Source organism: Neomonachus schauinslandi, chromosome 8, assembly GCF_002201575.2.
Source record: "Neomonachus schauinslandi chromosome 8, ASM220157v2, whole genome shotgun sequence".
Classification (NCBI taxonomy): Eukaryota; Metazoa; Chordata; class Mammalia; order Carnivora; family Phocidae; genus Neomonachus; species Neomonachus schauinslandi.
In genome coordinates this window covers 126,261,281-126,287,947 of record NC_058410.1, presented here as the reverse complement: position 1 = coordinate 126,287,947, position 26,667 = coordinate 126,261,281, and the positions used below count along the sequence as shown (strand labels likewise).

Genomic DNA, 26,667 nt, shown 5'->3' with positions numbered 1-26,667 from the left:
GACCCTCTTTGCGATTCCTCATCCCACACTTCAGACCCACTGGATCAGGAAGGGCTAGCAATTCAGGGCTACAATTTCACTGTGGTTTTGCATCAAAGCCTCAGGAGGATCAGGGGGAAGAAAAAGGGCGACTTCATAGGGAATGTGGGGAAGGGAGGGGAAGGGAAAGGAAGACTCAACACTCCAAGTTATTGTGACTCCAGGAAAGTCAATCAAGTTTAACTGACCTGTTTTCGTCGTCTTATCAAGCTGGCCCTCCTTACTGAGGGGCTGGCGCGGCTGGAGCCCAGACGTGGGCAGGGTCACACGTCAAAGCTACCACCTCTGGAGCACAGAGTTGAAGCAACCTGCGCAAATGAGAAAAGGTGACGTGAAGGGAGAGTCAAGACCAGAAATGATCCCGTCCTCTGTATCTTTTTCTCCACTTAACACCGGGAGTCACAAGGACAACGGAACGTTTCCCATCCCCGCCCGCGTGCATAAGCAAGCTTCCAGCTCCCAGGCAGATTCCTCCCGGAGCCACTCATCAGCATGTGAGCCAGGGCCACCGGAGTCCAGTGTGCCTCGGACAGACAGGAACCCCCCGAAGCAAGCCCCACGTGTGGGGTGCACTGGGCACCACACCGCATGAGAGCAGCTCGGACCGCTGGCCCCAGGCGGAGCTCTGGGCATCTCAGGGCATGTTACCAGCCGCTGCTGATGCACTTCCGGTTTCAAGGGCAGCCAAGAAGAAGACAGCACTAAGTGCTATCAGCAATGGAGGGGAAAGGAGACAGTTGGAGAGAGTGAACAACATGGAACCAAACAGTCCCTTAATGTGAAGGACAGTTGAGTAGACCTTCTCCCGAGTGACAGGGGAAGTGCCCACGACCGTTCAGAGGACCAAGCGCGCATCTTCTCCTTTACCGTAGGGAGGATACAGAAAACTTCTCAAGTGACACATGCCCCCCCACCAAGAGTTGGAGCAAGTCTGCTCTGGGGGGGCCAGGGGCCTCCAATGCCTGCCCTGGGAGAAAGCTGGCCGCCCTGGAATGCAGCCTTCCCCAGCCTTTCCCAGAGCTGCAGTGTTCAGTCACATTCTCTGTTTCTGAAAACGCCATCCCCCTGAACTGAGGAGTGCCCAAGTGGGAGACCGGAGGACGTAAATCAAACCGCCACACAGACAAAGCCTGTCTCGAGAAACACTTGGCTTGGCCCATTTTCTCATTTTTATCCCCTTTCGGAGCGTCTGGAGGAAAGCTGCTCAATCAGGTCACACGCCCAGTTATCATCTTGAATGTTACTCAGCTTTGTCGGCGCCGGGTTCTGGAGCACCTCGGGCAGGCAAGCCCCCTGCTGGACTGGTCGGTTGGGGGGAGAGAGTGCCACCAACGGAGATTTCTGACATGTGAACACTCTACACCTCATTGTCTCAATTCTCCATCTTTTCTCTTCTGCCCCTTCTCCTTTTGCAAGGTTCTTTGGATTTTGAGCCAAGAAACAAGGAGTGACTCATAGGGATAGCCCCCGGATGGGACCGAGACCTTGTAAGCCTTGAGGAATCCTTGTTACTACCCCAGTAATTCTCAACGGTTTGGTACGGGCAAGAACCTCCTTAAGGGTCTGATAAAAAAAAAAAAAAATTATAGACCGTTCCACAGGAAAATGCACATACGCTACCTACCCCCAACATTTCCCTTCAGCATCAAGACTTCAGGGACCCCAGAAACTCATCCTGGGGGTAAGCAGGATAAGAATCCTGTTTTTATTTGACATATAACCCACCTTCCTTTAAACTATGAATCAAGTCAAGCTTATTAAAAGTCCCATGAGGTTTTAGAAATGCACAAAACATCCTTTCAGATCATCCCCGCCCAAACTTAAAGATGCCTAGGGTGAAGTGAAACACTGTGGAAGGAAGAAAAAAAAAAAAAAAACCCACAAAAAACAAGCCAGATTTCCCTCTGTTATTATTCATTTCTTAATTCACAGCAAATTTTAAACAATTTTTTAAAAGATTTTATTTATTTGAGAGAGGGAGAGCAAGAAAGAAAGAACATGAGTGGGGGGAGGGGCGGAAGGAGAGGGAGAAGCAGACTCCCTGCTGAGCAGGGAGCCCAACAAGGGGCCAGATCCCAGGACCCTGAAATCATGACTGGCTGAGCCAAAGTCAGACGCTTAACCGAGTGAGCCACCCAGGTGCCCCTCACAGCAAATTGTAATAGGCAGAAAGTCTGGAGAGGGACAGCTCCATTGTTTTCTAGAAACTACCACAATCTCCAAATAAGTAGGGTGAATTATAGTTCTATATATAATTATTAAAAACACACATCAGAGAGACGAGTCTCTGGAATTTAAATTTTCCAGAATATAATAACTAAGACTCTCATTAACATTTGAACTTGTTCCCTCCCCTCATTTAAAAAGTCCACCAAGTAATCAATCTCCTCAGTACACACCGGTAACCAGAGTGGGAGAGCGCCAACCCAACACACTTGACCCTGAAACTTCCATCTTCTGATCTTGGATGGAAAGGATTTGAATATTGAGGATGCCTTGCAATTAAAGCTGAGTAACAAGAGTCACTACCCTGTCTGTTTGGGGTTCTACCATGTCTGAGGGATTCCTAGAACTCAGCAAGTGGAAAAGTACAGCGTAGTCCTTGGCAGAAAATTCAAGATACCCCTCACCCCTATCACCATTGCCTCAGGGGGGTGGGGGGGGGCAGAGAGAAGAAGAAGGAAAAAGGGGGAAAAAAAGACCAGATCAGGAGAGGCTGTGTCCTGGAAGGTGACTCCTGCAGGGCAATGTGAGAAGCACAGCCTGGGAATTTGGAGGGGTGGGTCTTAGGACTCCCCCTGGGAGGATGCTGAACTTCGGAGTTTGCATTCCCACACAGGCTCTGCCCAGATCCAATGGAAGCAGGATGACTGGAGAGGGCAGAGGTCCATCTGTGAGGATGAGGGGGCAGGGAAGGCCGGCCTCCAGCCCCTGGCCCCTGAGGAGATAAGGGACAATGCTATGTAAAGCCAGAAAGAAAAGATTAAGGAGCCTGTCTCCAGGTCCAACGAGATAGCAAAGGGGAGATGAAAGATAAAAAGGAAGATGGTCTAGAAACAAAGCTTCTCAGCTTCTGAAAGCCCAAAGGATTCTTCAGTGAAATCTAAAATCTGTCCTAAAGGCCTGCAGGACAGATGGGGGTAAGTTAGATGCCTAGAATGACAGTAGAGGCCCGCGGATGCTATAATAGGGAAATTTACAACACGGGGCCCAGGAGAGCCACGCTGCTGAGCCTAACAGACGTCCACAAATACTTGGGATGGTTGACCCGCTGATTGGAACCGCCTAGTGAACAGTCTAGCTGGCCTGTTCGGGCCAACCCAGGACAGGCTCAAAGAGTCTGAGTTAAGAGGAGTTCAGCGACTAAAGTGCTCTAGCTCCTAGGGAGCTTTACAAGCAGCAAGGACGTCTCTCTTAGAATGGGCTAAGTCAGAAAGGAAAACACTCTTCCCTCAGTCTTAGCTAGACTGGGGACAAAAGGAACCAGACGAGATGTCGCACCACGGCGATGCCCGTTCTCCCTGGCCTGCAAAGCTCGGGGCAAACCCGTTTCCTCTAACCAGGATGGCCTCGTGTGTGCTGTGAAGGCTGACAGCTGTGATGGTGTTCTGAGCTCCAGGAAGCTGATGTGTTTCCTGGCGATGGGCTCAGTCTATGCCTTGCACGGGCCAGCAACCCAGGCAAGTCACCATTACCCCCTCACTGGCATGGGCTTTGGTCGAACGAGGCCTTGGAGTGTCCCATGGAACACTCGAGCAGGCTGGGCCAACCTGGGCACCGTAAGCTGCTCTGGTCAGTTCTGCAACCTCCCCGCAGCATGAGGAGGGACGGCTAAGACCAGGTATGTGGGCCCTCCCATTGGGCTGCCTTCCGAGGTCTGCCTCCAAAACATCCCCCCCACCCCCTTTCACCCCCTCAAGACGACAGGAAGTAGTGAGATCCCTCAGGGGCCACTCTGCACACAAAGCCTCCGCCGTTCCGCCGTTCCCACTGAGAATTCCTGAAGCTCTCGGTTACAAAACTCTGACTCTGCAATATTAGGACTAACACAACTAATGATGTCGATGGCGGCTACTGAATTTTGACTGTCACTTGGCACACGTTAAGTGCAGTATCTCACTGAATCCTCCTAGCCACACCCGAGGAGCACTGGTCCCACTGTGCAGATGAGGAAACTAAGGTGCAGGGGATTAAGCAACCTGCCCCCAAGATCACGGTGGTAGAGAAAAGTGAATCCAGCTTCTAAATGCTGCTCAGTTTCTTCTAGACAAAATCTGCCACCCTGGCACAGGGCTTGGGAGAACAGATGCACTCCCTCAATCACATTTCTCTGACTTGTCACAATCATATTCGGAGTCACTTCTGCCCTTCCAGACTGCTCGGCACCTGGCCTTGCGTTTCTGCCTTTTTCTAGGCAGGGAAAGGAGCTCTCTCCTTACACCTTCACCTCCACCTTCCCCTCTCTGGCAGGATGCACGGCTGAACTCCCACCTCAGACTAAAAAGTTCACTGCACAGGGCAGGAGTTTGCAAGCACTCACTGCCCTTTGCTGTGCAAAGGGATGGGGGGTGGGGGCCTCCAGATTCTACACTCTTGAATTCTACAAGGAGAAGGAAACTGGAAGGAAGCCACCAGGCTCTGCCTGAAATCCGGAACAGCCCGGTTCTGCCCGAGTGGCTGGATCCAACTGATCCACCGATGTGAGCTCAGAGGCCATCTATGTCCTCTAGGTCACTTCTGCTTCCATGCAAATGGAAATGCAGGCCTGGAGTGAGAGAAGCTCTGACAGGAAGCCTACACTTTCAGGTCCTGGGGCTCCAACAAGGTGTCTGTGGGGGGGGGAAGTAGTGGGGGAGGGCAGGAGATGGGGAACACAGAGGGTTGGGAGGGAGCAGGCAGAACTGCATAGAGCAAAAACGAAGTAAACACCATGCGAAGGAAATACCCAGTCAGTGAGAAGTTAACTCTTACTGACCCTCCCACACAGGCCACCCCAAAGTGTAGTCCCCATGTGGTGGCATCACAGACCTTTGCTAGAAATGCAGATTCTCAATATATGTAAGGTCATTATGCTGTACACCTTAAACTTACACAGTACTCATATCAAGGACATTGCAGTAAGACCAAAAGGAAAAAAGAAATACAGATGCTCGGGCCCCACTCCAGAACGACTATGTCAGTCTGTATGTTAGCTCTCAGGGGATTCTGATGCAGCCTTGAGAACCAGCATTCATCTCTACAGAGAATTCTGGAAGAAGGCTGACACAAAACCAAGGATCTCCCTGAGAAACTTTCCTTCTGCGAGAATTTGGAAGGAGCCACTGTTTTATCACAGCCCCAGAGCAAAAATCAAGGTGCTAGAAACTCTGATCTCAGTTCTAATTTTAGCTGTATTCACCACTATGAATGAATGAATGAATGAATGAATGAATGAATGAATGAATGAATGAGTGAGTGAAAAGACAGGAAGGAAGGAATGTACGGGTGCGTGGTGGGGGTTAATCTATGCAGGGCCTATTTTAGCTGCTCAGGAATGGGGACATGTCAGATGTGAACTTCAGACAAGGCAGGGCCAGCCTACAGTGCTCCGGAAGCTAAACCACTCAGCCTGGCCTCAGGGAAACTCTGGACCCTCGAAGCCATCTCTCCAGCAAATGGCATTCGCCAAGCTGTCACTCCCGGGAAGGGTGCTGTGGGATGTTCTCCACAGTCGAGCCCTGCAGCCAGGACTTCTGGTGGTCCTGGACACCCCCACGGGCCCCGCAAATTTCTCTGCTGCTCATGGGCAGTATGTGCGCCCCCCAAAGGGGGCAGGTGAGAAGAATGGTCAGGGAGGATAGCCCTGAGGGAAGGCAACCCTAAAGAAGTCCTACTGTCCTCAGAACAAGCTCACGGTCTCCTGCGATGTGTCTCTTAATGGGACCCTCGGATGGAGAGGGACAAAGGGAGCCGAGATCACTCCTCCAGCTGAGGGCGGCTGCCCCTCACTGACAGGTTTCAGGTGCCCCCCGTGGATACCAGGAATACCACAGGCTGCGGACCAAGGAAGGTTCACCGTCCTCAGGTAAAGGAACATTTCAGTATTCAGTAAAGTATGGGGGGGGGGGGCGGGGGCATGGACAGAGAGGAGCGGCTCAGTGGAGTGGTAGGTTCCATGCTGGAAGCAGTTTCTCTCGTAAAAATACAAATCACTTGGACATTTTGATGGTAAGAGGACACACGCTTTCAGCAGGGAGGCGAGCACCGGCTAAAAAGGCAGGGTTCTTGCTTACCAAACTTAACCGCCGAAGTCAGGTTAAATTTACTATTTGAAATACGAACCACTGGAAAGATGGACCGATTTTCTGGAACATGCTAGTTTATGAAACCTTCCGTGGGATGCTACTCTTCTTCCTGTATTTCTCCACAGGGCTCTTGGCTTCTTCAGAGGGAGGAAGTGGGGCAAAGTCCGGCTTCGAAGCTTCTGGGTCAGTCATTAAGACTGTGGAGAAGTGGGCTCCACGCCTTGCCACTCTTCTCCCGGGAGGGAAGCGCGTCCTACTGACAGGATCCAACTACCACCAGACTCTCGAAGCCAAGTGACAGCTGCCACACGGCAGCCATTTGCTCCCCAGTGCCCTGGCCTTCCGGGAGGGGGGCCCGGGGGCCCGGGGGCCCGCGGGGCGCGGCCCTGTCCCTCTCTCTCCAGGTGAGCTGGGCTTTTCCTAAACTGGCCACCGGGATCTGGTATTTCATAATCTTCTTGCCCAACGTAGCAGAAACGTGCCTGGTTCCCTACTCTGCCTGAGGAAGCGGGTGAGAACGAGGTGGGCAGCCAGGGGGGGTCTAACTAAGGGAGCACTCAAGCTGGGCAGAGGCTCAGAGGAACCCCTGGGTAGTGTCACCTACCCCCAGGGGCACGAGAGGCTCTTCTAGCCTAAGCCAGAAGATGTCTCCCTGCAAGAGATTGAATGGAGAAGCCCCCACCCTACCCCACCTTAAGATCGTGGCCCAGCTGGCTTATCAGGAAAGGGCGGGGAGAGGCCTCCACATCCCACCTTGACTGAGGAATTTAAAAACAGAGAAGAAGACTATTGCTATAAGAGAAAACAGGATTTATATAAGGGTATGTCAGAGGCCTAGGGTATATCCGATTACATGTCTTTCAGAGTACCTCCTTCCCTATTAACTAGGGGGCATTAACCCTTTGTGACATAGACTCTGGGCTGGAAAATGTGTGGGGTACTTTACATATATTTAATCCTTCCCCAAACCTTGTAAGGCAATGATGAGGTTATCTGCTAGCTATTAAGCAGCTCCTAAGGAGCAGGGCTGGGATTCTAGCCCAGGGTTGTCAACTCCAAAACTCTTACACCTTCCTCTGCACCACAATGATGATCATGGAAAAACCATTCAGAGAAGGGCCACGAGCACTGGGAAACCAAGTCAGGGGGAAAACAAGAAATGGCTGAAGGAACCGGACATGTTCAGCCCATGCAAGAGAAATAACGGGAGACACCTTGAAGGCCTTGCACGTGGCGGGAGGGTGGGGGGGAAACACGCGTACACTCTTCTCATGTGTCCACCACAGCTCGAGCGACATTTGCACAAAGAAGCAGGTCTGGGACCCCATAATCCTTTATACAGAGCTCTGAACAACTAGCGCCGCCCACAGATAGAACGAGGCCCCAATAACGTAATGAGCCTGCTGTCCCTGGAAGTATGCAAGCAGAGACTGAATAACCACACCTGCAGTTTTGCAGTGGGTGAGAGACCCTATCAGATCATCCTTTTGACTTTCAAATTTCTGTACATGGAAGAGGTGGAGCAACTTTAAGTCCCTGAACCTCAGCTCACATCCAGAAAAGGAAGCTAGCCATACTGCTCTCATGGTACAGAAATCAATCGAAGGAATAGGTACTAGGAGACTTTACAGGGGGTACAGCGCCCGCCGACACCAGCTATCTATGGGTGTTACGCCGTTTAGCTCCCGACGTCCCAGTTTCCCTAACCCCTGCGCCAACTCCCCCCAACTCCTAGATTCATCCATGGGCTAGCCCTACCGCCAACACTGTCACAGCCGGGGTCAGTTTGAGGATCTTTAAAAATTTCCATTCCAGCCCCCAAGTTTAAGGCGGAAAGATAATTTAGCTTATCACGAATGCAATCTCAGTAACAATAAAGGGCAGAGAGAGCAGCGCTCCTGGACTCGCAACGTAGTAGGGAGAGCAGGAAATAAAACCCCTCCAGCTTCATTCAGTTCGCTGCCGAAACAAATCCTGGGCAGCTCTGCATTTGCTTAATCAAGGAAGCTGGCACGGCGGGCTCCCACCGGGCCCTGGCGCACTCTTCCCCAGTTCTTCTGCTCCTCTTCCCTCCCAGCTGTGCAAACTGAGTGCAGCGCAGCTGACACCCAGCCACGGGCCCCAGACACTCCTCTCAAGTGGGTCTGGGTGCCTGTAATCACATTTACAGCATGGAGGAGGAGGAGGCTGGAGTAAAGTTCAGTAGCCGTTTGCAGAGAGTTTTAGGCAATATCCTGCAACTCTTTCACAGGCCCTGAGGTTGCGGGGCTGCCCTTTCAGACACGGTTGGGTAAAGGGGCTGCAGAAACAGGATTCTCCACTTTCCCTCCCCCGGAGGAGGGGCTGGATGCACGCTAAGCAGCCCCCAGGGCAGATGGGCAACCTCCGATCTGGGCTTCAAACTCCCAGAATTCGGGACGTTTCAGGCGGACAGCCCTTATAAAGCCAGAATTGCTTTGTGGGAGACGAAAGCGTTGTTCCGAAACGCTTCAGAGAAGGCAGTGGAAGGAGATCATGTCTTTCCTCGCCCACTGGAAAAGTGGTCGGCTGTGGTCAACATTTCACAGTGGGTGATCAGACATCACCAACCGTCAGCTGAGAATGACTGTACTGTGCCCAAGCTACCGGGCGCTCCATGGCCTGCCCTCTATGCCCTCTAACGGATGACCTTTTTCCCCTCGCTTTTGCCTCTAAAAAAGTATTCACCCGTCTGTCTATGAAGAAAAACAAATATAAGCGGTTGGTAAGTGTTTATCGCCAGCCAACCAGTCAAAAACATTAGCAAGCATGTGGTTTTTCTTTAAGTACGCTGAGCCCAAACCAAGAAGCTACTCGGGGGCAGGATGGGGCGCTGGGAAGGCAGGTGCCACGTGGCGCCGGAACCCCAGCCCCAGCCCTAAGGAGCGGCCCAGCAGAGGCACCTCAGGAGGCCGGCTTCCGTACGGGGAGATGAGCGGGGGTCCTGGAGGAAGTCGGAGCCCCACAGGCCCCCTTGGTGTTCCTGCCCTGGGCCGCCAGGAGGGTGATTAGTTCCCGACAACTGTACTCCCTGGGGTGTCTAATTGTGCTGCTGTGGCCCCAGCACAAAGGGCTGAGCCCCACAGCCCAGCGGGGTCCGAAACAAGCATCAAGTGCCCCAAGCACACTGCACACACGGGGGCACTGAGCATGCCCAGGCTCTTCAGTGTGGGCTCGCACGACAAGCCCCACCCTGACCCCTAGGAACCTGCTGCAAGCCCCTAAACTTCGCTCCCAAAGAGCAGGAAGGACGATCTCAAAGGGGGAGATCAGCACCAGTTGAATGAGCACTCAGCCAGCACCTGCAGTGAGCCTAAAAGGAGATCCAGCGGCAAGAAATCAGACACAGTCCTGGGCCATGGGGCCTCGCTGGCAGACCCCGGCACGCGGCGTGCAGGGACATTCTGCACATCTGCTCAGTCCCAGAAGGGCCTGACGCGTCCCTCGGGTCCCCATGGGTGAGACAGCCCCCACAGGGAAAATTTCTGGAGCACAAAGTTTAGAGACCCCAGTGCATGCCCAATTAACTTAAGCAGTATATAGCATCCCCAGTCAAGTGGGGATTTCAGCTGAAAAAAGACTGGCCTCTACCCATATTTTGGCACAAAATTGTTTGCGTGCTGTGAAACCCCCATCCTGTTTCTCGAATAGAGCTCTTCAGCCCACTTGCAGTCATAAAGCTGAGGATCCCTCCGCTCACCCGTTTCATTTTACTTGAATGCCTGTGATAAAGGCATCCTCGTGTTGTTCAAAAAGAACATCCCTACTCTTTCCTTTTATCTTCCCTTAACAGTTCGCCATCCAGTGATAGGAGGGGCCTCGCCTCCAACAGTCCGCCCTTTTATCTCCCGCTGACCACGCAACAACATGAAGCCAAGGGCTGGATTTCCTGCAGCGCCCTCCGAGGGGCTGTTTGACTTGTTTAAAATATTACTGGCCTCCAGAACCTTGGAACAATGCCTGAGCAACACCTACCCAGCAGCCATTTCAGCTCCAACCTTGAAAGCCTCCGAGTCCAATGTACCAGGACTCCCCGTGCCTCGGTGTGGGAGGCTTACCGCTTCCAAGAAAGGGAACTCACTTTCCAGGCTCACGTATGTATTTGCTTCTTGTCCGCAGCAAATGTAAGAGCCACCTTTGTCAAAAGTCCAGAAACCCTAGGTGTTACTTACGGTAGCTCAAGTTAAACTCTTGAGTTTACACTGTTGTTATTATTGCCACTGGGACACAGAGTGGCACGTCACGTACTTCCCTGCATAAGCCTGGGATACACAGCACCCCTCGTCTGTAGCATGAGGACAGGCCATGACCTCTAATGTCCTTCTAGGCCTAACTCTGTGTATGAGACTCAGTTCTGCTGGGAGGCGTAGGTCCTGGCTCAAAAGCACTTCCACGTGCTGCGGAACACCATGAGCATTCCTGCGAACGTCCAAGGTTGGCCATGGCAGCAAACTCCCATTTCGCAGAGGATCCAGGCAGTGGTGGGGCCGCATGCCACTTATAGGATGGGACAACCAGAAGGAGTTCACCCATCAGAGAGCACAGAGGACCCTGACTCCCTGCCATTCGAGGCCGGGGGTTCCATTTTCTTGGCATCACACCAGCCTGGGTGAGGTTAATGGTTTCAGAGAATGATAAGATCAGATGTTTCAAACAGTCCACCAGAGTTCCTGGAGTATAGGAAAAGTCTTTACAAAGTCAACTAAAAAGAAGAAAAACTTCCTTGCCTAAGTACCCCTTAGCCCCTCACAATCTCCCAGGAAAGGGGGTTGGGAGAGGGCAGGGGGAGGGAGGGAGGCTGTGGAGTGATGACAGTAAGCAAGGCCTGGGGAGACCAGGGGCCAATGAGTGACGGAAGCCAGGCTATATGTTACATTTGCAACACAAATTTCTGTGCCATCACTCCAAGGCGGAGCCAGTATCTTTAGGATCTCTCCCTTGATGAGGCCCGGATAATAAACAAGAGCGTGCTCTTAATAAACCAGCTCAGCCACGCGGGCCCCATGCAAAATGCAGGAGGTTGCACTCTGTGCGGCCCCCCTCCTGCTGCCATGGGGCTCGGCCCTGTCGTTGGCCGGTCAGAGAACAGGTGCCAGCTCCCTGGCTCGGCCCCACGGGCCAAACAGCAGGCGCTCTGCGACATCTTCCATTTCCTCCCAGCCATGAAGTCAGAACAACCTGTACAGACAGAAGCGAAAACTTGCGAAACAAGGGCATCTACCCTGCTCACGGAATATGCCCGAGGAAACTTTCTCAGAGACCTTTTCAGATGCTTCATTACGATTCTGGAAAGAAAACGCAGTCCCCTACACCCAGGCATGCACATGTTCACACAAACCCAATTTCATGCTCTGCCGGACCCACAACTACAATGCAGAAGTCAAAACAGAACTCCGGAGCGTGGCCCTGGTTGCCTAACAGATCTGGAATTGTAACTGACACTTTTCCATAAACTCTTTTAGAAGCCAGTGACATCCTGGCATGTTCCCAATCTGGAAACAGAGTTTTCCTAAGGCGGGGAGGGGAGAAAGGCCTAAGAGATTATACAACCATCTGCTACCTGACTATAGGAAAAATGCTGTTTGCAAGACAGAGATGTGGGGGAAAAAACCTCTACCATCTCTTTATTCCTTGTAGTTAACCCCTAACGTTATGCTCTGGACAAGGCAAGAATAATCCTTTTAAGGTTTCACCCACAAGAAGCTACTAATTACGATTTTTTTTTTTTTTTTTTTACCCTATCAGCCAAGATTCATTCAATAGGACTGGAGTTTGGAAGACAGATCTGCAAAGTAATTCCAGTTCTATCTGACATAAAGATCTCGAAAGTACTGTGCTACTGGTGAGAGTCATGTATTCTGTACAACCCAAATTTATAGTCAAATGTGATTATTCGCATTAGGCAAATGCTCCTTTAAATTTTTTTAGCTTGGAGAAAGAGAAAACCAAGGGACGCATTAATCCACCAAAGTTGCCAGGCCCAGAACTTTCACAGCTTCTCCGTACTTTATCATTTCTATGGCTTTAGCCACCAGACAGGTTTCACTTTAAAAAATGAGTCTCCTTAGTCTCCTGGGGTCTGACTTCCAGGCCCACCCCTTGCTGCTTTCCGTGACCTCAAGCCAAAGTCCAGGAGAGTGCGCAGAAAATGTGGGTTCTCTGCAAAGGGTTAAAATTCATTGTTGAAGATGTTCTATACTCTCTTCGTGCCCTCGATGTGGAGTGAGATTTGGTATCAGTCTGGAAAACCTGAAATAGGATGGTGGCCATTCTCAGATCTTAAGTCTACAAAGCTCCCAGATGTGAGAACCACCAGGAGCCGTACGACAGAGCCCCCGGCCTAGAGATCGAGGAGACAGGGCACAAGGAGATAAATTCCAATCCAAGGGAAAGCGAATCATGAGCCAAGCACTTTAGGGCTGCGAGGTTCCCGAGGCGTAAGTCATCAAGTGTGAGGGCAGTAGGGCAAAAGCAAACATGAGCTTAAAGATCTGGCTTTCAGAAGACAGGGCATCCCAGTAGGAAAGGGAAGGAAATGCATGGAGACCCAGGAGGTCGGGATGGTCCCTGGTGTCATGAAAGCACTCGCCGCTACAAGCCTACATTTTCACCCTTCTCGAGCAAAACAAGGAAAAGCATTCGATTTGCTGAGATACTCACAATGCTGAATGCGTTCTTTTCTGAGGTTCAGGTGCCTCCTTTTAAAATGAGACAATAAGGATAGGAGATGGCTGAGACTGGTTATTAATGGTGATTTCTTTTTGGCAAAAGGGGAAAAAAAAAAAAAGACCATCCCCTGTGTGTACCCGCAGAAGTTTTGCCTTGAGTTCCTGGCCCCTGAAAACAAAACCCTTGGGAGCCATCACACTATATGTACAAGTGCATCATTTGACAGGAGTGAAAGTGGAACGGGGGGGAGGGCAAAGATGCGGTGGCAAACTGTGCTGGTTTCAAAGCTCCATCTACGGGGGATGGGCTTCATCCTGTGGCTGTGAGAACCCACCGAAGGTCCACCCCCTCTTTAAAAAAATCCTGAGATGAAATAATCATATCCATATTTTTAAAAGCTCTTGACAGTAGCTTAAGAAACGGATAATTTGAGGTGTGTAACCCAGTCAGGAGGCCACTGCTATACCAGGAACAGACAGGAGGAGCGTGGGATCCAGGAAGACATCACCAAGGGCCGGACCCAGCTGTGGATGGAGGATGAGGACGAGGGAGATGCCAGGCTTCCTACACTGGCACCAGACTGGGTGGCAAGGCAGTTAACGGAGATGGAGAAAAAAATCCCCAGTACAAGGAGAGCATAAAGAGAGTATGGCAGGAAGGGACTGGTTCTCCAGTAGCAGGATGAAGAGAAAAGTTCGGCTCCAGAGAAAACCTCACATGTCCAAAGCCAGGAAAGGAGTAGATGGGGAAGAAAGAAGGTTCTGGAGGAGGTGGGAAAGGCGGGCAGGGGGCTGCCAGGCACAGGAAGATGAAACATTCATGCTTGAATGGAATACATAACATATGGAGCCATGTAAATAGAAGTATTCACTGTCAAATTGACTCTGCTAATGAACACTGACATGAGCTGCTGACGTTGGGGGAAGGGCATAAGGAGCCTTAACTCCCAGGTTACAAGTCTACACAAAACTGTACCACATGTAAAACAAGAGAATAACAAAATCCATCCTCCTCTCTCTTTCAAAGAGCCTAGTGTATAAAACTCACGTGTTAGATACTGGGGCAAACGTTCTATGGAACTGACAGGATCTAGAACAGTGAAGTCCAGATGAAAGTTCTCCAACAATGAAAATGGCCTCTGTCTGCACAGCCCAATATGGTAACCGCTAACCACACGTGGCCACTGAGTGCTTGAACGGAGTTAATGTTAACTAAGGAACTCCGTTTTTAAATTTTACTTAAATTTAATTTAAATTTAAATAGCCACATGTGGCTACCAGCTGTTGTACCGGACAGCGTAGGTTTATGGTATTTTTTTTTTTTTTTCAGTAATCTTGGGTTACTAGATTATTGTCCTTCATTTGTTTGCTTCCTGGGTTTTTTAAGCCCTAGAGCAGGAATAAAGATGATCTGGTATGGTTTTACCTGCAGGCATGAGAAGGGAGTGAGCTGATCCCAGAAGTAATACACTTTGCTTTGAGTTTTCATTCTTCCCGGTATTTATCTGAGTTTCAATGCATAAAGGGAAATCACCCATGAAACCAACAACAGAGGGACATCTCCTAAGCCAGACGGACTTCTCGGTGAGTCATCACCACCATGCCCCATCCACCCCAAACCTGCTCAGACCTGGTCCCACCTCCAACATGAAGGTCAATGTGTACAAACATGGGAAAATGTTTACTAAATTAGATCAAGTTTAAAAAGCAAGTTAGTACCTTTGAGCATTCTATGTTATGATCATGTATTTGTGGACAAAGTCTGGAAGATGCAACCAGAAATGAGATATGGGTCATGGGAATATGGTGATTTTTTAAAAGAAAGGTGTAATTTAGTATCATTACAAACTTGATTTTTCTAATTAAAATTTTTTAATATGCAAAAAAATAAGCAGACAGCATTCCTTCTTAAGATATTAAACTGTTCCCCTGCCTCAATTTAGATCTTTAGTCATAGCCCAGTGCCTGGCACACAGTAGGCCTCTGTTCAGTTCTAAGTAAGCACAGGCCGATTAAGGGGTGAGATGCTCAGGTTGATAAGCCCCATTCTACAGACAAGTACAAGATTCATACCCTTGAAGGACACGTGATGGAATGAGCACTGGGCGTTATAAGACTGATGAATCACTGAATCCTCTGAAACTAATAGTACAGTATATGTTAACGAAATGGAATTTAAATAAAAAATTTAAAAAAGATTCATACCCTTGAAACTGTATATAAAATCTGTGGTATTCGTTTTTAGGGAAGAGTCCATAAATTTGATCCGATTTTCAAATGTTCTTTTTTCTTGTGAAGATGAGATCAGTCATGTAATACATGGCAGTGACTTAATAAAAGTGAGTGAAATCAATCCCCCAAACGATCTCCCAATGCCTACTACAAACATCTACAATTTTAGAACAGAATTCATCCTACAGAAGGGGGGTGGGGGAGAGATCACAGGGATCCCCATTTCCGTCACCGCATTTACGTGGTTTTGTTCTGTCCCCGTAGTGACTCCAGGAATAGCTCCTGGATCCAAGTTAGTTCCCTGATGCGGACTATTATGTTAAAACTTTCTGAGTGCCTGTTACCACCCCCTCAAGGCCATCAAAGGCACAGAGGAGGTTTTCTGTAAGGTCCACGGAGAGGTGTAAATGTGGCCCAAACACTAGCAATTCCTGGGACTCTCAAAGGGGTCCCAGAATAGAGGGTGGTCTCGGGGAGGATGTTTGTGCTGCAATTAACAAAAGGTAATGGCATTAGTGAGCCTTTTAAATAGAAGCCAAAAATTAAAACTGAGTCCCTCTATGCAACAAATAGTCCTTACTTGAATTGCAATGCATAAATAAAATAAAGTGGCTATAAACAGGAGGATTACCTCAACTATAAAATTCAGGAGTCACAACCAGGGGAGTGGGAAAAGCAACTGACGAAAAGGTATGGGGCGAAGGGGGGCTGGCTTGGCCCTTGTTTCGTGGTGTAGCCTTTGAAGGTGAAAACTAACCAATTTTTTTTTTCCCCTGACCTTCAAGCTGTCAGAGGTTAAAACGAAACGAAACAAACTTGTCTGAAAAAATTAACCAATGGGAGCTGCCATCACCCTTCAAGTGATTTGGAGGGAACAATATTCCACCCGAGGCCCTCAAATACTGCGTGATAAAAATGCATTTGTTGGTTACACCTCAACTGGTAACTATGGTTCTCCCACTAGACTTGGGGTGTGTGGAGGGGTGTTCTAGAAGCCGCCTGGCTGAGAGAAAGCAGCAGCGATGAGAAGGTAAGAGAATTAAGTGTTGTCTAGGCCATACTAACTTTAAGTCCAGGGGAAACACTGGCGAGCGTGAGCGGAGGGGTGTGAGAAGTGAAAGCGAGGCTGCAAGGAGCCCAGATGCAGAAGGGACCCCCAGGAGCCCCAGTGCCAGGTCCTGCTGGCAGAGGGTGAGTGGGGGTGAGGTGCAGGGAGCTGGGGGAGCGGGGCTGTGGGCTCGGTGTAGGCAGAGAAGATGATGTCAGTTTCCAGAGAACCTGTTGGAACACGGAATGGGACTGCAGGGGAGGGAGGCCTGACTAGAACCGGGAACAAAGGAAACACAGAGGTAGGCAGGCTGGATATACAATGGAGGAGCAGAGGGGGCCGGGAGGTGTGGGGGGGTGCCACGGGCTAGATTTCCTGCCGCCCTGGGATGGTGACTGGGAAGAAGGTTTCGGGGGTGAAGGCAGTCAGGCTAAGTAAGTTCTTTTTTAGACAGCTGGAAAGTGAAGAAATGACAGGAATCAGAAAGGCAGGTCTGGGTACTACTGGATGAGCACGGAAGTGAGAATGGAGGGGTATGGGCGCACACAGGGTCCGCCCCTCCACAGAGAGGCGGGGCCCGCGCTGGGTGAGCCCGGAGTCAGAGCAGAGAGGGTCCAGGGTTCCGCCACAGAGACAGGAAAAAGGGCTGGCAGGAATGAGGTCCCCAGGAAGGAGCAGGGTGTGGTGTCCAAATAAATGTGGAAGCGGCAGCCCTGAAGGCGCAGGGCCCTTCAGAGCCTGGGAAGATGAAAGAGCAGAGAAAGGAGCCATTTGAGGGGGTGCTCAAGGACGCGCACAGCTGGAAGAGCTTAATCTTGGGCACACAGTAGGCACTCAAATATTTTACTGATTAGTCATCTCAAGGAAACAGGCAGGGGGCATATGCTGTGAGGAGGAGGAAGAGAAAAGGGGAATTGATGGTTTAAGGAGCAAAGGGCCCCAGGGAGCTGGTGGGAGGGAGCGCAGTGGCAGAGATAAATAAAGGCCTCCCCAGCAGCCAGCCCAGCCGCAGGGGACAGCCAGGGACAATGACGCTGAACGGGAGGGGGGGGTGGCGGCTCTCAGTCAGCTTAGGTATTTACAACCACGTGATCGTGATCTGGAGGTGCTCTGGAGGAAGAATGGGCTCAGGGGACGAACCCCAGCCTCCCACTCAGGGTAAGTCTGGCATCCTGTTTCCCACTCTGGACAGCTGGCTAAAGAGAAGGAAGGGAAACCGTGTTCTTCCAAACGGTGGCATCTTTTATCCCAGCCATTTGAGGCCAGCCTGTCCAGTTTCTCCCAACAGATGCCCAAATCACACACACAGCTGCTCTCCTGAACAGTAAACAAGTGGGATTCTACCTACAAATACCAAGGGCACCAGGTCTCCGAGGGGAGAGGGAACATTTTCCAAACGCCCAACCCAAAATGGCTTTCATGGTTTTTCTCCCCCCCCCCCCCCCACCGGCCACCCCCCAGGCTGAACTTCTAACCCAGATGCTCCTCAGTGCAGAATGCAGCTGGGAAATCGCAAGGGACCCACAGAAGTTGAGCCCTCCACCAGCACAGGGGTCCCCCCGTCCTTCTCCCAGGGTAAGCTAGTCTGGGCAAATCTGCGCGCAGGGCCCTGTGATTCAATTAGGGTGAGTTCAGTTGCTCTTTTTAGGTCAGTTCTTTCTTCTTTTGTTTAGATCTGACTCAAGATTTACTTCAATTATCTACACCTCTGTTAGAGTACCTAAGCAAACCGAACCATCTAAAGTGAGGGAGAGGGAAGGAAGGAACAAGGAACAGGATCTTTAATAAAACAACATATGCAAAACAGCTTCCCCATCTCTGTTCTGTACATTACCAAACTCCTAGACAAGGACTGTTTCTCAAAGGAAGATTCTAGACGCTTCAGTCTGAATGTGAAAAACCCCGTGGTTAAGCCCTGGCTTGCAGAAAACTAAAAATTTCAGCAATTCTGGAATGAAATGTTATGTTCAGAGCTATACAAAGCGTAGCAGCTGTTCCCAGCCAACACGAAAACCGAAAGGGGTGATGCTATCTTTATCCTCTACCTAGAGTCAAAGCTGGTACTGGCCTGGGCAGGGCTGCCAAGGAGCCGGCTCGGTTCTAGCCTGCTGAGCACAGGAGACAAAAAAGGCAAGGAAGTGCAGGGGCCAGCAAAGTACACAACAAGACAAACAACAGACCCACCTGGAAGAGAAAATGCAGTTAATCATTAACAACTTTGAAAGGATGCAAGAAAACAGCGACCGATTGGGAAGCAGTTCTCAATGACATCTGGAAAATCCTTTCCCATCAGTTCAAAATGTGAAAGATTCGATCCATCTAACTCTTCCCTGAATCTCCCAGGTGGAAGGAGGAGGACCCTTTCATCGGTTTTCTGGGGAAGGAAAAACACGCTTTCCTCTATTAAAACCCAAGTCCTGATCATGAAAACGTAACAAAAAGCTCTTCGAACCACCCCGTGGAGTGAAGCCTCAGAGGAGCATCTCAGAGAGCAGATGATGATGGAAAAGGGCCCGAGGAGAATCTCTCCTACGCCCGAAGCTTATGCAAGGGTTAGCTGGAGAAAATGTTCTCGTGGTGCGACCGGGCCACCTCACTCTGAGAAGACACTTCCCAGTTGTTGTTCTTGCCCCAACAACCCCGTTCTGTCACTGTCGAGTTTTAAATGGCTGGGCACCTGCTGCCCAGCCATGCATCTCCAGCACTGGCCCATGCTGCCGGCAGCCTGCCATGCGCACAAACCACCAACGACCGAAGCTGCCGCTGGGGGGCTTCACACTTGTAATGGGAACCACCACCGACACGCCACACTTCCTGTTAATTCTGACACACTGTCTCCAAGAAAAAGAGAAGAGCCACCGCAGGGCCTGGTGGGTTACCACCCGGAGATCAGCCAGCAGAACTGCACAGCGGTTAAGGAGTGGACTCACCAGCCACATTTCCTGGGTTCAAATCCCGCCTCTTCCGCTTGCCCGCCGTGGTATGTGGCTTGACCTTGTGACACTGCCCTGAGACGGTCATGGAACCTCCCCCCTCTGCCTCAGTCTCCTCATCTGATGGTTGTTGTGAAGAACATCTGAGTTAAATCTGCTAAGTGCTTAAACAGGGTCTGGGGCATATCCTGCCAACTCTCTAGGTGCTTGTTATTATCATATAGGCGCTCACCCCTGAGCATACGTTCACTGCACAAATACACTAACTAGCAAGGGCACATCGGCATGCCAAGGTTGATGCACTAATTATCAGTTCAACAGGTGCCAAAGACATTCCATTCATGCAGGGCAATGGTCCTCAAACTTGAGCATGAACCTACAGAGCTTACTGTCACAGAGGTCTGGGGAACCCTCTCTAGAATTTCTGATTCATGAGGTCTGCGGTGGGGCCCAGGATTCTGCATTTCGAACGAGTTCACAGGTGATGCTGATGCTGCTAGCCTGGGGATCACACTTGGAGAGCCACCACTCGGAGGCACAGTTAACTTCTTCCACTCCACGTTTCAGGGCCTAAGCCTTACCTAGTTTATATATGTGCACAGTAAGCTTTAAGGAGATAAAACAAGAGCATGGCAAACACGCCTGTAGCAAAGAAGTGTCCCGCCCAGAGAACGGTCGTGTGCTCTTCCATGTTGCCTAGCACCCCTACACCTCTGCGGGGCATGTAGCCGAGCCCATGACAAGTTCTGGCCAATGGGCTGTGAGCCAAGATGCCGCGCATCCCTTCCAGGCTGAAGCTCTTTAACACTGCCGTGTGACCCACGAGCTCTTGCCTTCCCAGGGCTGCCAGGAAGCATGTGTGACGGCAGGGCAGCTAGAAGATGAGCGCGGCCTGGATCCCCAGGCCACTGCCCCGAAGGGAGCCACGCTAGGGAGCTGCTAGACCTGCGCCAATCTCACATGAACAAGAAATGACGGCTCACGGGTTGAACCACTGAGATTTTAAGGTTGTTTCATGCTTCAGCACAGCTGAGCCTAACCTAAGACAAATCGTTATGAAAAGAACGTCCACATCTGTCTTCTTAAGTACCACCTATCAAACACAGATGTGAGGTCTTTTATAATAAAGTCAGTTAGCTAGGATTTCTACCTTATTGTCCTTCACTACAATTCACCAAAACAGTTTTGTTTTGTTTTTTTTTTACCTCCCATTTGGGGTCTCTTTCTCACCAAATTTAAAAATTCTTCATCACAACATGATTATGTAACAGTTGCCAACAATTTAGAAAGCAAACTATGCTAACAAGTACTGAAAATGTGGACAGTAAATATACTGGAGGATTCGGATCAAGAGCCCCATGAAACAAATATGCACACACTCACACTCCTGGAATCCCCTGATTCTAAAAGGCAGGCCAAGAGGAAAGGGTTTCAATTTTATTTATTAAACCATGTGTGAACTGATAATGTATTTTGCCCAAATGAAAGACGGTGATCTCTTCAAGGTAAAAGCATCACCATTTAACCACAAAATGACTCTTAAAACAAAAAAAAAATAACCATTTCTAGTCAACCCAGGAAAAATGTGCAATTTAACAGGCAGGTTAAGGAGCTGCCCACAATATCCAACCTTTTGGACAATGTGGAATCAAACATCATAAAAATTCTCATCTCCTAAAAATGCCAGACATGCACACAGCTGAAACAAAGCGTAATCTAGAACTCAACAATGAGAGCTAGAACATTTATGAAATACACAAACTTAAAAAAAAAAAAAAAAATTGGGAAGAGAGAATTTAAAAATAGGTAATAGAATCACATAAGCCCTTCCTGGTCCAAAGAGCAAAAAAACCCAGCACTTCCCTGGAGGGTCCTCTGTGAGGACAAGCTCAGCTGGGTGGGATCTAAAACTGGTCTCAAACGTGGGGGGACTTCTGGCTAGAATTCTCCCTCGCTCTTTCTACAGAGGGCAGGAGAACCACCCCTCTGGGTGTACACACACACACACATTTTAAAACTCATCCTGAAGGAGCTCAGTGGCTCTCTGCTCCCCACTTAGCACAGGCGAGGCCAAGCTGGAGACGAACAGATCCTGCTTCTTCTGCTCTTCTCAAGTTCCGAGGCCCCTAGAGTGCCCCATTCTTGGGGTGTGGCACATTCCATCTCTTTAGGTACTTCCATGTGGCCAAAACGGGGGGGGGGGGGGGGGGGGGGGGGTGGAGGAGGTAAACACTCATGTAATACATTTGGTCACATATTATAACCCGGCTTTAAAATCAGAGTTGAAAATAATAAAAAGGCCCCAACACTCAAAGCTATTCGGCAAACTGTTGGGTTTTTTGGTGAATGGATTTTTCTTTCTTTTTTCATTTCTTTCAGGAGATATGATAAAGTCATTTTAAAAAATAAAAACCTGAAAACTTAAACATCCCTTTAAAAAAAAAATAGTATGGCACATTACCTTTAAGACATTAGAGAAACTGAGAAAGTCTCACATTGACCCTAAAACGGTTACTTCTTCACTTTTCATTAAGGAGCCAACACTGGGGGACACTCCATTAGGACATCAGAGAGAACAGGAATAACGTGCAGTTCGAGGATAGGTGGATTTATTAACAATCACAGAGCTAAAGGAACTCAGCATCACATCTTGCTAGTACTCTCCTGGAAGACCCCTGGAAACCCCTATTAATTCAGCAAGTTGATTTTATGACGTTCCTACCGTGTCCTCAAATCAGAGTTACTGCGTGTGCATCTATGAGAGAAACATAATAGGAACATCCCCATTTAGAAAATGAAAGCCATATAAAAGCGATCTCATGTGATTTTTGGAGTCTAACTTGCTCAGTTTCTTTCTTCCACAGTCAGGCTCGAGCTGAGAGAATCAAGCTCCAAGTCAGTTCCTGCGGTGTTTATAAACATTATGCTGCGTACAGCCAGAAGCCCCTTTCCATCTACTTAGAGGTCTGTGGCGGCAGACTTCTACACATTGTCCCTGCGTGAGGACAATGTGAGTGTTATTTGCTTTTAACAAGATGGTTCTCCCCAGCCTGCGCCCCAGCCTGGCAGCCACCTCCCCCTCCACACAGGGAACTGCAGGGTGCTCACCAGCAAAGCTGTTCCCCTCTGCTCTCACTGCTGCCGCCTCTCCAGCTTGGCAACCCAAGAAATCTTGGGCTTTACAAATGCGCATCCCTGTGATGTGCAACTTTTACGAGCACCTAGGCCATGACCCAACCCAGTGTTGGCTAAAGGACTCCCAAACCAGCACAGCCCCTGCACCCCGAAGTTCCCTCTCTCCACAGACTCCTCGGCAGGGAAACTGCTGCTTGCTGCTCCCGGGGGCTGGTCTGCTGATCATATGACTGCTCAAATCCCTCGGATAAAAGCGGGCATTGTCCACTTTTCCTTGAAATCTTGAAATCCTGGATAAGACCAGCAATCAAGTTCCATTTCAATCCTCCAACAACCTGAAATCAATTGATCAAATTCTCCTCTTTGGGTCTCACCAATGCCCCCGCCCCTTATAAATAACTTGCGATGTCCAACAAAAGCCATTTTAGTCAGCCAGCTTTAAAAACAGACACAGCACCCCCCCGCCGCCGCCCAGCATTTACTTGAAATAAAAGATTAGGATTACGTGAAGGGGAAACGCTTTTAAACAAGCAATGAACGTTATGGGCTGAGATGCTAGTAACTGCCCAAATTTCTGTGCTCTGGGGGCGTCAGAATATTAACTGAGAGCTGCCCCCTTCCTTCTTCCCGTTCAGCCTCCAGACCCACAGATGAGCTCTGGGAGCCTGTGATTCATGGAGGCTCATTTCAAGGCAACCAGCAGCTGTTCCAATCTAGGCCTGGAGGTTTCCCTCCCTGGTGCCTCCAGCTCCGCCATCCCAACCTCGCCACAGTTGTCCTTGAGGCCCGCCCACTCAGAGGATGCTGTGAGCACATCGTCTCCCAACTAAGCCGTGCAGGGAGCTCCGCCTCGCTTCACAGGTTCAATCACACAGAACAAGACACAAGCCCTTCTACCCTGTGCCACACCCCTCCTGCTTGGTCTCCACCCGAAAAGTCAGCACAAAGACCTGCTCCTTGCTTCCGGGGAAGTAATGGTTTTTATTACTTTTCCATCTGCTGTGAGCCGATCTCACATCCAGAGAGCTAATTCTTATTATATGAAGTTCACGTACATGTTATTTCCCTTCCCTGACAGAGTCACAAACGTCTATCCGTAAGAGAATACTTTCCACCTTCAGCGTGGCAATCAGGAGGTATGGTTTCCATGGATACTCAGAAGACCACGTTACAAAACTAATTACATTTTCAAAGGGAATAATTTCTCTTAGCAAAACAAAACTCACGAAGCCTATCTGATTCAGAAGCAGAAAAGGTTATACCAACCTTACTCATGTTAACTGCACTACACACATCTAAATGCACAAAAGACTTAAATCTACTACTATTAGAAGCTAACTTAATTGCACTTAGGAGTATGATTATTAAAACTTAGGCCCCAGCAACACGCCATATGCAGATAAAAATCAAAATGCTTGAGAGCCATTACTGGGTATTAGCTGCCCTGGGGGCTTTTCAATCCTGGGATTTCCATGAAAATGTCCCCCAAATTCTTAACAATACCAAGAGAGATTTTTGGTGTACCACCATGGAGTGCCACACAGTAGTCTCCATCTGCAAAATGGCACTAGAGAGAGGAAGGAAATTAACAAATAACCTAAAAGATTACGCTGGCAATTTAGTTTTTCAAATTAGGATTATTCCTCCTGGCAAAAGAGCCATGCAGACACTGCTCCAGCTGACATGATCATTTCTGAGCACAGACATGAACTGTGGAAGAATAATGAATAAAATGAAAGCAGACGCCTAAAAACAGACAAAAAGTGATTGGAACTCCTTTTTTTACAGAAACTACCAGTCTCCCTGGGTACCTAGGACTTCTCTGGTACACACCAGATAGAGGGTTCTTTTCTTATCATCAGCTTTTAAAAATCCATGACATTTTCTGTATTATTTCAGCTAAAAATACAAAAGAACACTTCACATTAAGAATACAGATGAATAGTTCCATCTTATATATACACCACATTTTCTTCATCCATTGTTCCAGAGACGGACATTTAGGTTGTTACTCTATCTTACTATTGTAAATAACTCTGCAATAAACATGGAATTGCAAAAAAAAAAAAAAAGTACAGATGAACAAGCTAGTAATGGTATTCGGACATCACCTGATTCTGCTAATGCATCGCGCCCCTCCCGCCCCCGCCAACATTTGGGCAAAATAAATACTATTTTAGTATATCCATGAATATACTAGAAGGTTTATTCTAACACTTCATGTTAACTCATAAAGGGGCTGCACATCACTGAGGGGAGCTGTAGGGGGAAGTATTCAGAAATTAATTTTCCATATAAAACTCCTGGGTGTAAATCACTCTGAAGTATCTTTCAAGCTTCCCCATCTCCTTAAGCAGAGCATGGTGAATCAACGTTATGATTAATCTAACTTTTTTGGGCGATGACTCAGGATCATTACAGTGAACAACCATTACACAAGGTGCCTTCGGAAACTAGCGTAACATCCCCCCTATTTCAGTTCTGCCCCTGTACCACACGGCCTCCGTCGGCCATGCTTTTTTCTTAACTGAAATTTTCATTGAGATCATCGTGGATGCGCACGCAGTTGTAAGAAATAACACAGAGGACTCTCCTCTGTTCGTGATGCCCAGGTTCCCCCATACTGTTTGACTTCTTCTGCTCATCTGCTGACATCCTTTCTTGGGGCTGTCGATGGGTCTCCTTCTGATGGCTTTTCTCCATCCCCAAGCACCAACTTTGGCCTCTAATTTGTTTGACTTGAAAATGGGAGAAAAGAGGAGACAAGGCGGTCAGGGCCATATTTACATTAGGAATAAATAATGCTAAGGTGCAGACCTAGATGATCATCATGATTCAAGGAGAGGAGTGTTAGTACCAAGACTTCTTACACCTGCATGGCTTTGAAAGTTTTATTTTGCATAACCCATTCCCACCCCCCCACCAACCTTGTTCTCCCTCTCTCACATGCTGAATATTCTGGACTTTAAGAATGCCAAGTAAGTGACCTCCACACAAGTGATATATTACTTTTAAGTTGACTGAATACTAGCTAGCTAATCAATTGCTGTTTCCCTATGGGCAACTGGTACTCTGGCAGAACCTGTGTCTTACTCTGAACATTATCTACCAAGCACTGTTAATAATTTGAAGTAAATACACACAACCTTAAAAAAAAATTTTTTTTTAAATTTTTTTCTGGACTCACTGAGATTTTTAAGGAAGTTTTATCAGTCACTTGTCCAATTCAATTGTAGAAGCTAAAGAAATAAAGTTCTAAAAAAAGATAGGATAAAGAGCATAATGAATGTGCTTTAGAGACTTCAGTAAATAAGAAAACTGTCACTTTGTTCCTGTACTGCATTAGGAACTTCTCAAACAAAGAGGCTTGATGGAGACAGACAGAAAGGGGCTTATCAGCTTAAGAAACGGGAAGGATGGTACAATTAACTGTCACACAGTCAGATATAATTCACTATGATGAAGCCAATGACAGAAAACAAGGCAAAGAAAGTGCCCATCTTGTCTCTTTACGCAGAATACCCAAATATCCCAGCATGGCAAAACACCCTTCTTTCCAGGGTTATCTATACACGTGGCCGGAGAAGAAAAGCAATAGCCTTTGGGGGGGGGGGGGGGGGGGGAAGGAAGGAAAAGAAAAGAAGAGGAAAAGGAAGAGGTCTCTTATCTGAACCACAAATGCCTCCCACTGTTCACTTCCAACAAGCTGAAGGGCTGTGTCCTAGGTATTTCAAGGGAAAAAAACAAACTGCATTTCCTTCTTCTTCCCGGCTCCTCTCTGCTCTGCGCCACAGACCTGGCCCTGCCAAGTGGGAAACGGCTGCCCTGAGGTCTGTGGAGAACTGCGTGCTCTCTGCCCTGGAGATCCGAAGGTGGAACACAGGGGGACAGCGCAGGGAGGATGCGGACAGGAAACAGGAGGGCTCCACAGCGCCTTCTCCGCGGGCCGCCAAGTAACACGGTACAGGGGAGAGACACCCCCCACCCCCGCCCACGGTGTTACAAGATGCTCCAAAAACAAACTGCTGAAGGCCGGCACCCATAAAACACAAAACGTGTGCAGTGTTAAAGATACTAAGAAAAGGCAGGTTTTTGTGCTTAAACAGATGTACAAAGCGAATTCCATTTCTCCTCATGTGACAGTACAGTTTCTTCAGTGTTGAGGGTGCCAGACACAGGAGGATCAGAAACATGTCTCCAACACTGAGAAGAAGGGGAAAAAAAGCCCCCTTCCTCCTCTCTCCGAAAAAGAGAAAGAAAGAAAGAAAGAAAGAAAGAAAGAAAGAAAGAAAGAAAGAAAGAAAGAAAGA

The 26,667-nt window shown here is 48.9% G+C and overlaps 1 protein-coding gene across 1 annotated transcript in view; it reads right to left on the bottom strand.

The window, feature by feature from the left end:
• RREB1 (ras responsive element binding protein 1) overlaps positions 1–26,667 on the bottom strand; it is a 127,163-nt gene that overhangs the window by 67,564 nt on the left and 32,932 nt on the right. Inside the window, exon 2 of the mRNA XM_044917727.1 lies at positions 228–347. The gene's annotated coding sequence lies outside the window, so the exon portion shown is untranslated. The remainder of the gene's footprint in view (positions 1–227; positions 348–26,667) is intronic.